This window comes from Cervus elaphus, chromosome 29, assembly GCF_910594005.1.
Source record: "Cervus elaphus chromosome 29, mCerEla1.1, whole genome shotgun sequence".
NCBI classification, from domain to species: Eukaryota; Metazoa; Chordata; class Mammalia; order Artiodactyla; family Cervidae; genus Cervus; species Cervus elaphus.
The window spans coordinates 45,775,560-45,790,916 of record NC_057843.1 but is presented as its reverse complement, the minus strand read 5'-3'; the positions used below and the strand labels follow the sequence as shown (position 1 = coordinate 45,790,916).

The following is a 15,357-nucleotide window of genomic DNA, read 5'->3' as shown; positions in this document are numbered from 1 at the left end:
GCCTGGAGAATCCCATGGACAGAGGAGCCTTGTGGCTATAGTCCATAGGGTTACAAAGAGTCAGACATGACTGAAACACTTGAGCATGCATTCTATATATAATATTATTCTATATATAATGAGCTGTATTCTATATATAATGTTATACTTCAATAAAAACTTTACATAAAAGAGAGATTGACTAATCCCACTTATAGAAGGATAATGTATCTAAAATAGAAACACTTTAACAGAAGATGAAATAATGGACATGGTGATTTACTGTAAATATATCTTGTGGTGAATTGATTCAGGTCAAGGTCATATTAAAATTTTGGCTATTGAATACAAGCAACTTAATAGAGCCAGTAACGATGTTTCATATTAAGTTTAAACTTGAGATTTGGTTTGAAGACTTAGATAAGAGCCTTCATATGACTGTTTCCTCCTTCTTGTCAAATGATTCGGATGATTATCTTTGAATAGTGGTTTAATACTCCATCTCTGGATAGTGGTCAATAGTCCATCTCTGAGGTTAAAGAATAGTTAGAAGGTTTTAATGTCCATTTGTCCAAAGTTTATTATAATAATGTTACCAAAATATCTTTGGCTAATAGGACTTTCTAATAGATAGCTATTATGTTTAAATATTTTTTCCATATGAAGCAATATAGCAGGGTGAAAATTTAAAAAATTATTTGGTATCTTCAAAAAGTGGTTTAAAAAAAAAAGTGGTTTGAAACTTGTTTCTGTTATTTATCAGTTCTCATTTGTGTAATTTCCTTAAGTTTTGAGCCATTTTTTAATTGTGTACTGAGAGAAACACTTTTATAGCAAATAGTAGGTACATGATAATTGGTAGCTATTATGCAGTGTTGAATTTTAAATTCCATTCTATGAAAGAATTTTAATTGCAGTGATATAGATGAAAATTACATTTTATAAATAGCATTGAAAATAAAAAACACTTTCAAATTTAACTGAAATATTGAGCATAAATATAAATTTTTAATCCATGCTTCACTGTGGCTTGTGAATAGAAACACAGAGTTATAAAATTTTCAATTTTCTTAGCATGTCATTAAATTAGAATAACCTTGATTATAAATCATGTTACCTATTTTTGATGACTAGAACCTGGATGTATGTGTTTAATTTGGCAAAAAGGAGTTACAATTCTAATGATCAAAATGTTGATGATGATGATAAAATAGCAAGCAATTATTGAGTCCTTACTACATGGCAGGCACTGTTTTATTAGTTTTATATACATTTTTGTGTTTAATCCTAACAACTTGGAGAAAACAGAACATGTAGATAACTATTATATTGACAAGGAAAGAGAAAGTTTAACACAGCATTTAAAACATGCTACAAATACAGAACTCTTGGGAAATTACTAGTTATGTGGCTGTTTACTGATCATTATGAAACACAGTATTGTAGATTTTAAATCTTACATTTATCTATTTAAGTCTTTAAATAGATAAAGAAGTTTCATGTAAATCAAGTGGAGGGGAGACTTGTTTTCTCAGAGTTATGAGACTTGGCCTTAAAATTCTGCATTGCATTTGCATTATTCTATATACTACATTATTCTATATAATATGTATATTACTTAGATTATATTCTATTTTATATAATCCTAAATGAAAATGAGACATAAAAGTTTATTTTTTTCCAGATTTCATTTAAGTTCATTCAGATTTTGGAATATAACTCCCTCCCCCTTACCACTCAATGTTGGAAATGATTATGAGTTAGAGGAAAGAGATTGCAGTCTTGTCAGGAAGTATCTGGTTACATAATTAAAAACAATTTTAAAAAAATTAATTTTTAATTGAAGGATAGTTGCTTTTTAAAATTTTGTTGTTTTCTGTCCAACCTCAACATGAATAAGCCATAGGTATACATATATCCCCCCCTTTTGCCACTTCCTCCCATCTCCCTCCCCATCCCACCCCTCTAGATTGATACAGAGCCCCTGTTTGAGTTTCCTGAGACATACAGCAAATTCCCATTGACTCTCTATTTTATATATGGTAATGTAAGTTTCCATGTTACTCTTTCCATACATCTCACCCTCTCCTCCCATTTCCCCATGTCCGTAAGTCTATTCTCTATGTCTATTTCTCCATTGCTGCCCTGTAAGTAAATTCTTCAGTACCATTTTTCTAGATTCTGTATATATGTGTTAAAATACAATATTTATCTTTCTCTTTCTGACTTACTTCATTCTGTATAATAGGCTCTAGGTACATCCAGCTCTTCAGAACTGACTCAAAGGCATTCCTTTTTATGGCTGAGTAATATTCCATTGTGTATGTGTACCAGAATTTCTTTATCCATTCACCTGTTGATGGACATCTAGGTTGCTTCCATGTTCTAGTTATTGTAAATAGTGCTGCAATGAGCAATGGGATACATGTGTCTTTTTCAATTTTGGGTATATGCCTAGGAGTGGGATTTTGCTGGGTCATATGGTGATTTTCTTTCCTAGTTTTTTTAAAGAATCTCCATACTGTCTTCCATATTGGTTGTATCAATTTACATTCCCACCAACAGTGCAAAAGCATTTCCTTTTCTCCACACCCTCTCCAGCATTTATTGTTTGTAGACTTTTTGATGATGGCCATTCTGACCGGTGTGAGGTGATATCTCATTGTAGTTTTGAATTGCATTTCTTTGCTAATGAGGGACATTGAGCATTTTTTCATGTGTTTGTTAGCTGTCTGTATGTCTTCTTTGGAGAAATGTCTGTTTAGGTCTTTTTCCCACTTTTTGTCTGGGTTGTTTGTTTTTCTGGCATTGAGTTGTATGAGCTGCTGTAGATTTTGGAAATTAATCCTTTGTCAGTTGTTTCACTTGCTATTATTTTCTCCCACTCTGAGGGTTGTCTTTTCACCTTGCTTATAGTTTCCTTTGCTGTGCAAAAGCTTTTGAGTTTAATTAGGTCCCAGTTGTTTATTTTTGTTTTTATTTTCATTACTCTAGGAGGTGGGTCACAGAGGATCTTGCTTTGATTTATGTCATCGAGTGTTCTGCCTATGTTTTCCTCTAAGAGTTTTATAGTTTCTGGTCTTACATTTAGGTCTTTAATCCATTGTGAGTTTATCTTTGTGTATGGTGTTAGGAAGTGTTCTAATTTCATTCTTTTACATTAACTGTCCAATTTTCCCAGCACCATTTATTGAAGAGACTATCTTTGCCCCATTGTGAAAGGAGACTATCTTGCCTCCTTTGTGAAAAATAAGTTACCCACAGGTGCGTGGGTTTTTTCCTGGGCTTTCTATCTTGTTCCATTGGTCTACATTTCTGTTTTTGTGACAGTACCATAGTCTTTTGTTGACTGTAGCTTTGTAGTATAATCTGAAGTCAGGAAGGTTGATTCCTACAGCTCCATTCTTCTTTCTCAAGACTTCTTTGACTATTCGGGGTCTTTTATGTTTCCATATGAATTGTGAAATTTTTTGTTCTAGTTCTGTGAAAAGTACCATTGTAATTTGATAGGGATTGCTTTGAATCTGTACATTGTATTTGATAGTATAGTCATTTTCACAATATTGATTCTTCCTACCCAGGAACATAGAATATCTCTCCATCTGTTTATGTTGTCTTTGATTTCTTTCATCAGTGTCTTATAATTTTCTATGTATAGTTCGTCTCCTTAGCTAAGTTTATTCTTAGATATTTAATTCTTTTTGTTTCTCTTTTAACTAATTCTTAATTTCTCTTTCTGATTTTTCATTGTTATTATACAGAAATGCAAGTGATTTCTGTATATTGATTTTGTATCCTGCAACTTTGCTAAATTCACTGATTAGCTCTAGTAATTTTCTGATACTTTCTTTAGGGTTTTCTATGTACAGTATCATCTCATCTGCAAACAGTGAGAGCTTTACTTCTTTTCCTATCTGGATTCCTTTTTTTTCTTTTTCTTCTCTGATTGCTATAGCTAGGATTCTGAACTATATTGAATAATAGTGGTGAAAGTGGACACCCTTGTCTTGTTCCTAACCTTAAGGGGAATGCTTTCAGTTTTTCACCATTGAGAATAATGTTTGCTGTAGACTTATCATATATGGCCTTTACTATGTTGAGGTCGGTTCCTTCTATGCTCATTTTTTGAAGAGTTTTCATCATAAATGGGTGCTGAATGTTGTCAAAGGTTTTTTCTGCATCTATTGAGATTATCATATGGTTTTTATCTTTCAATTTGTTAATGTGGTGTATCACATTGATTGATTTGCTTAGATTGAAGAATCCTTGCATCCCTGGAATAAACCCCACTTGATGATGGTGTATGAGCTTTTTGATGTGTTGCTGAATTCTGTTTGCTAAAATTTTGTTGAGGATTTTTGCATCTATGTTCATCTGTGATATTGGCCTGTAGTTTTCTTTTTTAATGTTGTCTTTGTCTGGTTTTGGTATCAGGGTGATTGGGACCTTGTAGAATGAGTTTGGAAGTGTTCCTTCCTCTGCAATTTTTAAAAAGAGTTTTAGAAGGATAGGCACTAGCTCTTCTCTAAATGTTTTATAGAATTCTCCTGTGAAGCCATCTGGTCCTTTGTTTTTCGGGAGACTTTTGATCACAGCTTCAATTTCAGTGTTTGTAATGAGTTGTTCATAATTTTGTTTCTTCCTGGTTCAGTCTTGAAAGATTGAACTTTTCTAAGAATCTGTCCATTTCTTCCAGGTTATCCTTTTTATTGCCATATAGTTGTTCATTACTCTCTTATAAGCCTTTGTATTTCTGCACTGTCTGTTGTAACCTCTCCTTTTTCATTTCTAATTTGGTAATTTAATTCTTCTCTCTTTTTCTTGATGAGTCTGGCTAAAGGTTTGTCATTTTGGTTTATCTTCTCAAAGAGCCAGCTTTTAGTTTTATTAATCTTTACTATTGTTTCTTTCATTTCTTTTTCATTTATTTCTGTTGGGATCATTATGATTTCTTTCCTTCTAATTTTTTTTTCCCCTTCTTTTTCCAGTTGTTTTAGGTGTAAAGTTTGGTTGTCTTTTCAATGTTTTTCTTGTTTCTTCAGGTAAAATTATATTGCCATAAACTTCCCTCTTAGGACTGCTTTTGCTGAATCCCATAGGTTTTGAGTTGTCATGTTTTCATTGTCATATGTTTCTAGAAATTTTTTGATTTCCCTTTTGATTTCTTCAGTAACCTGTTGGTTATTTAAAAATAAAGTGTTTAATCTCCATGTGTTTGTGTTTCTTACAGTTTTTTTTCTTGTAATTGATATCTAGTCTCATAGCATTATGGTTGGAGAACATGCTTGTTATGATTTCAATTTTCTTAAATTTACTGAGGTTTGATTTGTGACCCAGGATGTGATCTATCCTGGAGAATGTTCCATGTGCACTTGAGAAGAAAGTGTATTCTTCTGCATTTGGAGGGAATGTCCTGAAAATATAAATGAGATCCATCTCATCTGATGTATCACTTAAGACTTGTGTTTCCTTATTAATTTTCTGTTTTGATGATCTGTCCCTTGGTGTAAGTGGGGTGTAAAGTCTTTACTATTATTGTGTTACTGTCAGTTTCTCCTTTTATGTCTGTTAGTGTTTGTCTTATGTATTGAGGTGCTCCTATGCTGGGTGCATAGATATTTACACTTGTTATGTCTTCCTCTTGGATTGATCCCTTGATCTTTATTTTGTGCCCTTCCTTATCTCTTGTAATCTTCTTTATTTCATGGTCTATTTTGTCTGTTATGAGGATTGCTATTCCAGCTTTATTTTGCTTTCCATTTGCATGGAATATATTTTCCCATCCTCTCACTTTCAGTCTATATGTGTCTTTAGGTCTGAAGTGGGTTTCTTGTAGATGGCATATACATGGGTCTTGTTTTTGTGTCCATTCAGCCAGTCTGAGTCTTTTGGTTGGATCATTTAGCCCTTTTACATCTAAAGTAATTATTGATATATATGTTCCTATTGCCATTTTCTTAATTGTTTGGGGTTGATTTTGTAGATCCTTTTCTTCTGTTGTATTTCTTGACTATATAAGTCCCTTTAACATTTGTTGTAAAGCTGGTTTGGTGATACTGAATTCTCTTAACTTTTGCTTGTCTGAAAAGCTTTTTATTTCTCCATTAATTTTGAATGAGATCCTTGCCAGGTACAGTAGTCTTGGTTGTAGATTTTTCCCTTTCAGTACTTTAAATATATCTTGCCATTCCCTTCTGGCCTGCAGAGTATCTGCTGAAAGATCAGCTGTTAAATGTATGGGGTTGCCCTTGTATATTACTTGTTGCTTCTCCCTTGCTGCTTTTAGTATTCTTTCTTTGTGTTTAGTCTTTGTTAGTTTGATTAGTATGTGTCTTGACATGTTTCTCCTTGGGTTTATCCTGTATGGGATTCTTTGCACCTCTTGGTCTTGATTGACTATTTCCTTTTCCATGTTGGGGGAATTTTCAACTATAATCTCTTCAAAAATTTTCTCATGCCCTTTCTTTTTCTCTTATTCTTCTGGGACCCCTTTGAATGTTAGTGCATTTGATATTGTCCCAGAGGTGTCTGAGACTGTCCTCAGTTCTTTTCATTCTTTTTACTTTATTCAGCTCTTCAGAAGTCACTGCCACCATTTTATCTTCCTGCTCACTGATTCATTCTTCTGTTTCAAATATTCTGCTATTGATTCCTTCTAGAGTATTTTTAATTTCAGTAATTGTGTTGTTTGTCTCTGTATGTTTATTCTTTAATTCTTCTAGGTCTTTGTTAATTGATTCTTGCATTTTCTCCATTTTGTTTTCAAGGTTTTTGATCATCTTTACTATCATTATTCTGACTTCTTTTTCAGGTGTCTGCCTGTTTCCTCTTCATTCATTTGGACTTCTGTGTTTCTAGTTTGTCCCTTCATTTGTGTATTATTTCTCTGCCTTTTCATTTTTTTTTTTTTAACTTATTGTGTTTGAGGTCTCCTTTTCCCAGGCTTCAAGGTTGAATTCTTTCTTCTTGGTTTCTTCCCAACTAAGGTTGGTCCAGTGGTTTGTGTAAGCTTGTATAAGGTGAGATTTGTGCTGAGTTTTTTTTTTTTTTTTTTCTTTCTGATGGGCAAGGCTGAGTGAGGTGGTAATCCTGTCTACTCGTGATTGGATTTGTATTTTTGTTTTGTTTGTTGTTTAGATGAGGGTCTTGTACAGGGTGCTACTGGTGGTTGGGTGATGCCAGGTCTTGTATTCAAGTGGTTTCGTTTGTGTTAGTTCTCACTATTTGATATTCCCTAGGGTTAGTTCTCTGGTATTCTAGGGTCTTGGAGTCAGTGCTCCCACCCCAAAGGTCCAGGGCTTGATTTCTTCATCTAGGACTGAAGAGATGAAAATGACCTCTTTGTTTTTCAGAACTCCCTTGTAGTTATTTCCAATATCTGGTTGACTACATCTTCAGTTTCTCTGCATCCAGCATACCTCAGGAGCCACAGTTCCTCTCACATAATTTTTTAAAGAAATATTTTATTGCAGTATAATATATATGTAGAAGCAACACAGATTATAAGGGTAGAAACTGACGAATATTCACAAAGAAGCACATTAGTGTAGCCATAACTTAATCAAGAAATTGACCATCATCAGCAAGTCAGAAATCCAACACTAGCCTTCTAGTCACTATTCCCCTATATTTAGCACTAGCATATGGTCTGTCTTCTTCATTTAGTTTCTTTAAGTTGCTTTTTTAAAAGAAATATGTCCTTTTACTTATATTTTCAAGTGTGTTGGCATAAGACCATAATATCATCTTATTTTTTAAATGTATAGACTATTACCATCCCTTTTTAAATTCCTGATATTAGAATTCCTATTTTCCCTTTTTGTTTTTTGATCAACATTACTAGGAATTCTATTAGACCTTTCAGAAAAACAAAGTTGTTGATTTCTCCTTTTATATGTTTATCTTTTATTTCATTCATCCATTTTTCTCTACTTTCATTTTCATGATCTTTTTCTTTTTCCCTTTTTATTTTTTTATTTTATTTTTTTTTCACGTCAGACAGGTAATGTGCCGATGTCGTAACAAGGTTTGTGAGGGAGGCACATGTCACGCAGCAGCGTGAACACCCAATCATCATGCTCATGAACTACAAAAGGATCGTCCTTTTCCCTTTTTAAAGGGTTTAATTTGTATTTCTTTTTCTAAGTTAAGATGCATGATTTATTGATTCTTTTAGCTCTTTTCAGCAGCATATCAATATATGTGTAAGACTGTATCCCCAGTAAGCTTGATGTTTTTTTTATATACTACACGTTTTATACATCCTATTTTTATTATTCAGGTTACCGATTTTTAAATTTCCATTGTGATTTCTCTTTTGTTTGGAGGATTTTATGCTTTTCGAATGTTTTATTTTCACTTACTACATTATTTTGCAAAATTGAGTGGATTCAACAGAAGTCCATTGTTAGCAGTTGTCTGTCTTGCTTGTTTTAGTGTTTATCTAGGTGTTTTGTTATGGATAATATAGAAAATATTTGATTCTTTTCATGAACCAGAGTCAAAGCATTTTGTTTATTGCCTGAACTTATGTGCAAAAAAAGAGAACATTTCAGAACAGTAAATCACTAAAATCATCACATACAATTATATTAGAGCTAGAGATGATTGTATAAAAATGTATTACAAATAGTACCACACATTAAGCATTACCTATTTTGATGTGTTGTTTTAAAGCCTTAATACTTATACACATCTGATAATGGAAGATTATGTTCATTTTAGCCTGATATTGAAATTGGTGGATATTTGGGGCTCTGCTTGGGGTACTTATCAAATTTAATTTAGAAGAAACTAGAAGGAAACTATCTCAATGCTATGACATTTAGAAAAACATAGACTGAAATTAATTTGTAGTCTTAAAAGTGCTATTTAAATTTTACTAATTAAGTGAAACTTTAGGCTCCAAAAGAGAGTGTTGAATATTAACATTAAATGCTTTAGGAACAATTGGTACCAATTACCAGCAGTAATTGGTGAGTCATGATCTTATATTTCTACATATCTAAGGATGATTTAACAAGTTTTAAGAGACACAGAGTAATCTTAAAATTTTGACTCAAATCTAGTATCTCATATTTTGACATAAAGAACCCATGCCGATTAAGAGTAACATCGTTTTTAGGAAGAAAAATCAGAGTATCCCTACAACAGGATAAAGTGATAAGACTTTAAAGATATGCATATGGGTATTCGTATAAGAAACTGCATTTTCCAATTACTAGTCAGGAATTTGTGAATGTTTCCAAGCAATACTTTAGGTATGTGCTTGCATGCTCAGTTGCTTTAGTTATGTCTGACTCTTTGTGATCCTATAGACTGTAGTGTGCCCGGCTCCTCTGTCCATGGGATTCTCCAGGCAAGAATACTGGAGTGGGTTGCCAGGCCATCCTCCAGGGGATTTTCCCAAGCCAGGAATGGAACCCATGTCTCCTGCATTTCCTGCACTGCAGGTGGATTGTTTGCCTACTGAGCCACCTGGGAAACCCTACTGTAGGAATATGAGATAATAAAGTATATAGGATTTTTAAAAGTTGCTGTTTGAGTAAACAAAAATCCTTTTTATTTAAAAAAAATGTGTTTATTTTTTATTATACTGCCAGACTGAATCTTTCTTTAGAATTTGAAAATAATGCCTTTTTTTCTTTTTCTCAGCTTGAAATTACTGCAACTTTTTGTTATAAATTGTTAAAGGGACTTATTGATATGTCTATGCAGGTTGTGCTGTAGGCTCAGTGTGTTTTTCTTAGGGTGGGGAAAGGAGGAAATTTTTAGAAAAAAAAATAGAGATTCCATTACAATAACAGAAGTCTTCAGTGAAATAAAACACTTAAGCTTGTAAATACTTAGCATGTATGAAAGTGAGAGGTGACATTATAACCCTCATATTGTATTACTTTTTCCGAAGCACTTCTTGAATGTGACCAACTATGATTTTACTTTGTGTTTTAATGAGTTGGTTTATTAATGATGAAATGGTTCAAGTTAGTTCTGTTTCAGTTACTTGTGATTCTTAAGCCTCTTTTAACTTTAAATTTTCTTCTAGCTTTAGGATCCTAGGAATTAATGGGTAAAAAAACAAATTGTCTGACTACCTTATTTCCCATATTTAAAGGACAGTGGATTACTCATTACTACCTGAAGTCTCCAAATATGAAAATTTTTTAAATGTTTATTTACATGAGAATATGGTTATAAATATGGTTGTATAAGTTATTATACCGTGGTTGCCATTAGGTCATATTCCAGTGACTACTCTATGCAGGCATTATACAGGTAGCCAGCTACCTAGCAAGGTAACAAATTCACCGGTAAGTTTAGCTACTGAAATTCTTTTCACAAAGAAAATGAAAATGAGAAGAAAAAATAGAAAGTGAGACAGTTAAACCAGCAGTATGGTTTGAAGTACACAGGGCCACGTGTGTAGTTTGTGGCTCCTCTTGCTGAAGAGGCACGTCATGTCTGCAATATGCAGTGTAAACCCTCTTGCTTCCCATTGGAGTAGGTTATGACAATATGTGATTTGATTAACACCATTAAGCAGGAAACTCTAGGACACACAGAAGGGTATAGGACAATTGAGAGTTGTAGGAATTCCTATGATTTGTGTCTCTAAATTTTATTGGAAGAAAATCATGGCATAAGTGATAAAAAATTCATGTATCACTTCTGAATTACCCTAGAGTGGATATGGAACTCTAGCTATAATATTTCTTTGCCTTCTTTCCTCTTTTTTCTTTTTTTTCTTTCCAGACTCAACTTATGTACTTTCGGGGGCTCTTCATAGAGTAGAGGCAAAGGACCACCTCAGACATACACATACACATTTTATTGCAGGTCTTTTCACTTGTTAATTCAATAAACATTTCCCAGGCCACCATTACTATATGATGGCCCTTTTGCTCCCTGCTGGGCAAACACAGTTGAGCAGGGTAGACAGGGTCCTTGTGGATGTAAAGGCCTTTCCACCTACTGGTTAGGATACTGCTTTACTCCTTTGGTACCAAAAAAATGCAGTGGTGGAACTTTTTCCCCTGTAGGCCTAATAAGATTTTGAGATAAAAATTTCCCTGCTGTCACTGATATTCACATGGGAGTCAGGCCTGTAGTTTGGCCAGCTGACTGAGGATTATACTAATCCTAAAGTTTGTCAGCAAAAGTTTCAGTGTAGCAATAGCTCCCCGATCTAAGGCATAAACTCTGTAGCTGTCAAACAATTAATCAGAAGGTCTGAATCAGCTTCTACAATTGTACTCACAATCAGAGGAAATAGTGCTGTTGGGAGTCTTCATCACAATTAATTAATACCAAAGAAAATCATTTTAAATTCACTGTGGCAAATCCAAAATCTTGGCCCTCTCTTTAATGGTTGCAGATCCACCCCTGGTTACTGATACTTCTTTAGTCAGTTAGCCTAACACACACACACACACACACTCTCTCTCTCTCTCTCTCTCTCTCTCTCTCTCTCTCTCAGAGGAAGATATTGTGACAGTAAGTTGAAACACCAGCTGTTTAATACATCTAAAGTAGGAGAAACACATCTACTAGGATCCCCAAAAAAGCAACCTTAAACCATCCTAAGAGTAACTGAATATTTGCCCAGGACCCAGGCAGACACTAACTGCACATAGTCGTCAAGAGAGGTGACAAATTCCCCATGGGTATTTTGCAAATAACTTAGCAACATAGAGAAATTGCTGATTCCTTATGCCTGTTCTCTGTTTATAGCACTTTTGCCTTTATCCTTTTACTTAATGATTTTGGTGAGTTTGTACCTAAACTAGATCTTTTTGGATGAGAAAACAGGCTGAAGGAGAATAATGAAACTGTATCTAGAGCTCAGGTCTTCTTTCTCCTCCTGTTACTGTTTTCTGCTGCATAACTTTGTCTCTGTTCAAAACTTCACAAAATGTTATATTTATAAACTTCTATTGTATAAACCATAGTCAACTTGTTGAACTTCAGAAAATCTCCATTTTCTCTGTCTACAAAATGGATATGATAAAATCTTCCTCCCTGAGTTCTCCTGAGGGTTAGTGACCTTCTCCCCATCATATAGAACAGAGGCAGAGACTCCAGGAGGCTCAGCTGTTACTATGCAACACTTTCCAAAATGCTTTACTATGCATGTTCTCTTTTGATTGTTTGTATACATTCTTTTTGAATTGTGCTCTTAGCCTGGGGTAAAGCATTGCTAATATTTCCCGATTTTTCAAACTGTTGTTTTAAGAAAGGAAATTTGATTCTGAAATTACATTGAATGTTTTTCTAATGATCACTTTGCTTTGTTTATCATCTTGTTAGAACAAGACAGTTAAAAAAAAATCTGTAGGAAATTCCTTATTAATTCTATCCATCATATACAAGTTAATGCCCTCTGCCTGGCACTTTGAAACAGTCAATTAAATAGATTCATTTGCTTTATGAAAGTTTTCAGCTTCTTTTAATTGGTGGAATCTCAGCTATAAGAAGTCTATTTGAGTTTGTAGTGACAGTTTAAATTTCTGAATGTGCGGATTCACCACTGCCAAATTATTTCCACTAGAGAGTAATCTACATTGAAATTACTGACTTCACTATTCATAGACCTCTCATGTAGTTAAAAAAAAATGCAAGTTTTAAAGACACAAGTAGAAAGCAATTCTCTTCATGACCAGCTGCCGTGTGGAATAAATTATTAGTAGGAAAACGATCTCCTGGGGAGATAAAATTTTAGACAGCACCTGACCATATGCCCTTAAAAGTACAAAGAATCATAGTGGCTCCACAGGGTCAAGCCCTAAGCAAGTTGATCACATAGGTAGGCTTAGCTGTGGACCCCATATATCCTTCTTTCCTCCCCCCCACAACCTCAGGCTCTCTTCCTGCCTGTTCATGAGACTTCGGGCTATCTGCTGAGCTGCTGAGCTTAACGTGGCTCTGTCCTTCCTCAATTAGTGTGTGTCTCAAGCCCCATCCACCTCCCTGCCCTTCTCCCTGGTGCCAGCCCAAAATGTCATTCCTTTAGGTTCTCTAACTCCGTTCCTCATGTTTTCTAAGGGAATGATAAGAGACTGTTCATGGTAAGGTCCTTGTGGGTGCTTTTGTATAGATTTCCAATAACACTTGTGTATTTTAATAACATGGACTTTAATAACAGAAAAGAAATGAACTTACATTTTTGTTACAACACTTACATTTGAGTGATTACTAGGTACTAAGCATTTACTGTACTAGTTTCTTTACTTGTAAGATTTTTATAATGGTCAATCTTTGGAAAACTCTTTTAACAGCCTTCACTTCAGTTTATTCATGTTTAAGCTCAAGTGTAACCTCCAGAATATCTTTGATAATTACTGTTTATCTCCCTTTTCTATTTCATTTTGTTTTGTAACATTTATTGCATTGACATTATATTTAATATTGATCATGTGTTTGTTTATATTTTCATATCAAGCAAAATGGTAGTCCAGTGAGGACATGACCTTTGTTTTGTTTACTTCAGTTTCCTCCATATTTAGAACAATAGGTGTTACATGCATATTTTTGTTGAATGAAGTTGAATTTATGCCCATTTCCACAGCTGAAAAAACAAGACTTAGAAAATTGAGCTCAAAGTCACACACTAAGAAAGTGCATGGAAATGGGTCAGAACCCACGCTTGTTTGGCCCCCAATCCTTCATCTCTCATTACATCATGGTGCAGCTTTTCCCACCCCTGCCATATAGCAAGGAGGGATCCTAATTAAATAAATGGCAGACGCCACAATCTCTTCAGGAGACAGTTCTTAAAGCCACACCCTTCAGAATCCCTAAAATCATAACAATGGGTTGCTGTAAGTCTTCCCTATAACCCAGCCCCATTCCTGTTTCTATCAGGGGAATTTTTAGAATCTAAAGTGATGTCTTGAGTGAAATGAAGTGAAAAATAACATTATAGGATGAGACAAATAATATGAAGATCAGTCCAATATGTCACTTGGACACTGAAAATAGTAAAAAAAAGAAGAAAGAAAAAAATCTTATGCCTCTACATGGGGTAGAGCTTAGTAGGAAAACAGAACTTAACAAAACCATGCAATTGTATGACTTAATATAAAAAAGCAATTCACTGTGAATCAATGGTAAGAAGTCTATTATATTTGCTCCTTTATTCCAGGGACCGAGGGTCGTGGAATAGAGCTGGAAGTGGGAGCTTTGCCTGTTATTTACAGTGACCTCAAGGAAGAATCAGCTCTTCTGCTCTTGAGTCCCCTGTCAGCTTATTTCCTTCTGTACCTTTTCTTTTTGTTTTACTTTCCTTTCTGACCTAGTGTCACTAATACCAGGTTTGTTTGTTTTTTTTTCTTTGTCTGTAGGTCTACATTGTTAAAATGTGCAGATTCTAGTGAGAAATAAGATTGTATCGTATTATTCTACTTCCTTTATGAAAAACAGACTCTTCCCCCCAGGCGAATGCTTATGAACATTCATGTGACTGACTATTCAGTTAAAAAGAAGAGGGATGTATTCCTGTGTCTGAGTAAATCTTTAGTGATTCACAGTTCATGGTTTTCTTAATTGTAGACTTCTCTGTTGTCACTTTTAATGTTGTGGGTCAGTAACTTCAGTCATCCAGGATGATAAAAGACATTTTATTTAATGAGACACAAGCTGTAGGTATAAATATTCTTTTATTGTGTCATCCATGGAATCCTGACTACCTCCTCTCTCCTAGGATTTGTGAAAATTTTGAAATCACTTCCTTGTCCCAGTTTAGCTCTGAACCTCATGTTAAACTGTTAAGAGGATTTACAATGTTTTAATAGTCATTTGGAATAACCAGTTGGGTTTTGTGATAAGCAAACAAATTAGCCAACCTTTTCCTAATGACTCTCCCTGACACTGCTGAAGGCAGATGTGTTAAGGTAATCTGCCCACCACACGTTTTACCCTGACCAATTAGTGGCTAAAAATGTTCAGAAAATTATCCCATTTAATTCAGCAAAGATAAATGATGACTCCGTGTGTCTCATTATCTTTGAGTGCTTAACTTTCCTTTGATTTGAGAGTTAGTTTGAGAGTGATTTGAGAGTTAGTTTTCAAAATTGTTTTTGAAATTGATATATTCTAATCATGATTAACAGGCTGCCCCAGGAATGGACGATGTTTTTTTATATGTGGGGACCCAATACTTTATTTTAGGCCATATTCTGTGTTCTCTGCTTCTTCTCTTTTTCTCCTTTTTTTGTTTGCATAAAGATGTCTTATCATCATACCATGAGATAGAACTAAATATTTTTCTAGTCCTGTTATTCTTCCTGGTTGACACTAACAAATGGTTTTCAAAATTCAAATGAACTTCAGTACCACAAGTTTAGCATATTATTTCATCCATTTATTTCATAAATGTTTTGT

The 15,357-nt window shown here is 34.3% G+C and overlaps 1 protein-coding gene and 1 non-coding gene across 3 annotated transcripts in view; one reads left to right on the top strand and one right to left on the bottom strand.

Moving 5' to 3' along the window:
• Positions 1 to 15,357, top strand: part of TRPM3 (transient receptor potential cation channel subfamily M member 3) — an 899,779-nt gene that overhangs the window by 66,610 nt on the left and 817,812 nt on the right. The window lies entirely within an intron of this gene.
• On the bottom strand, positions 7,972 to 8,077 carry LOC122686371. Its single transcript, XR_006338739.1, has one exon. It is a non-coding gene; the product is annotated as a small nucleolar RNA U13 (small nucleolar RNA).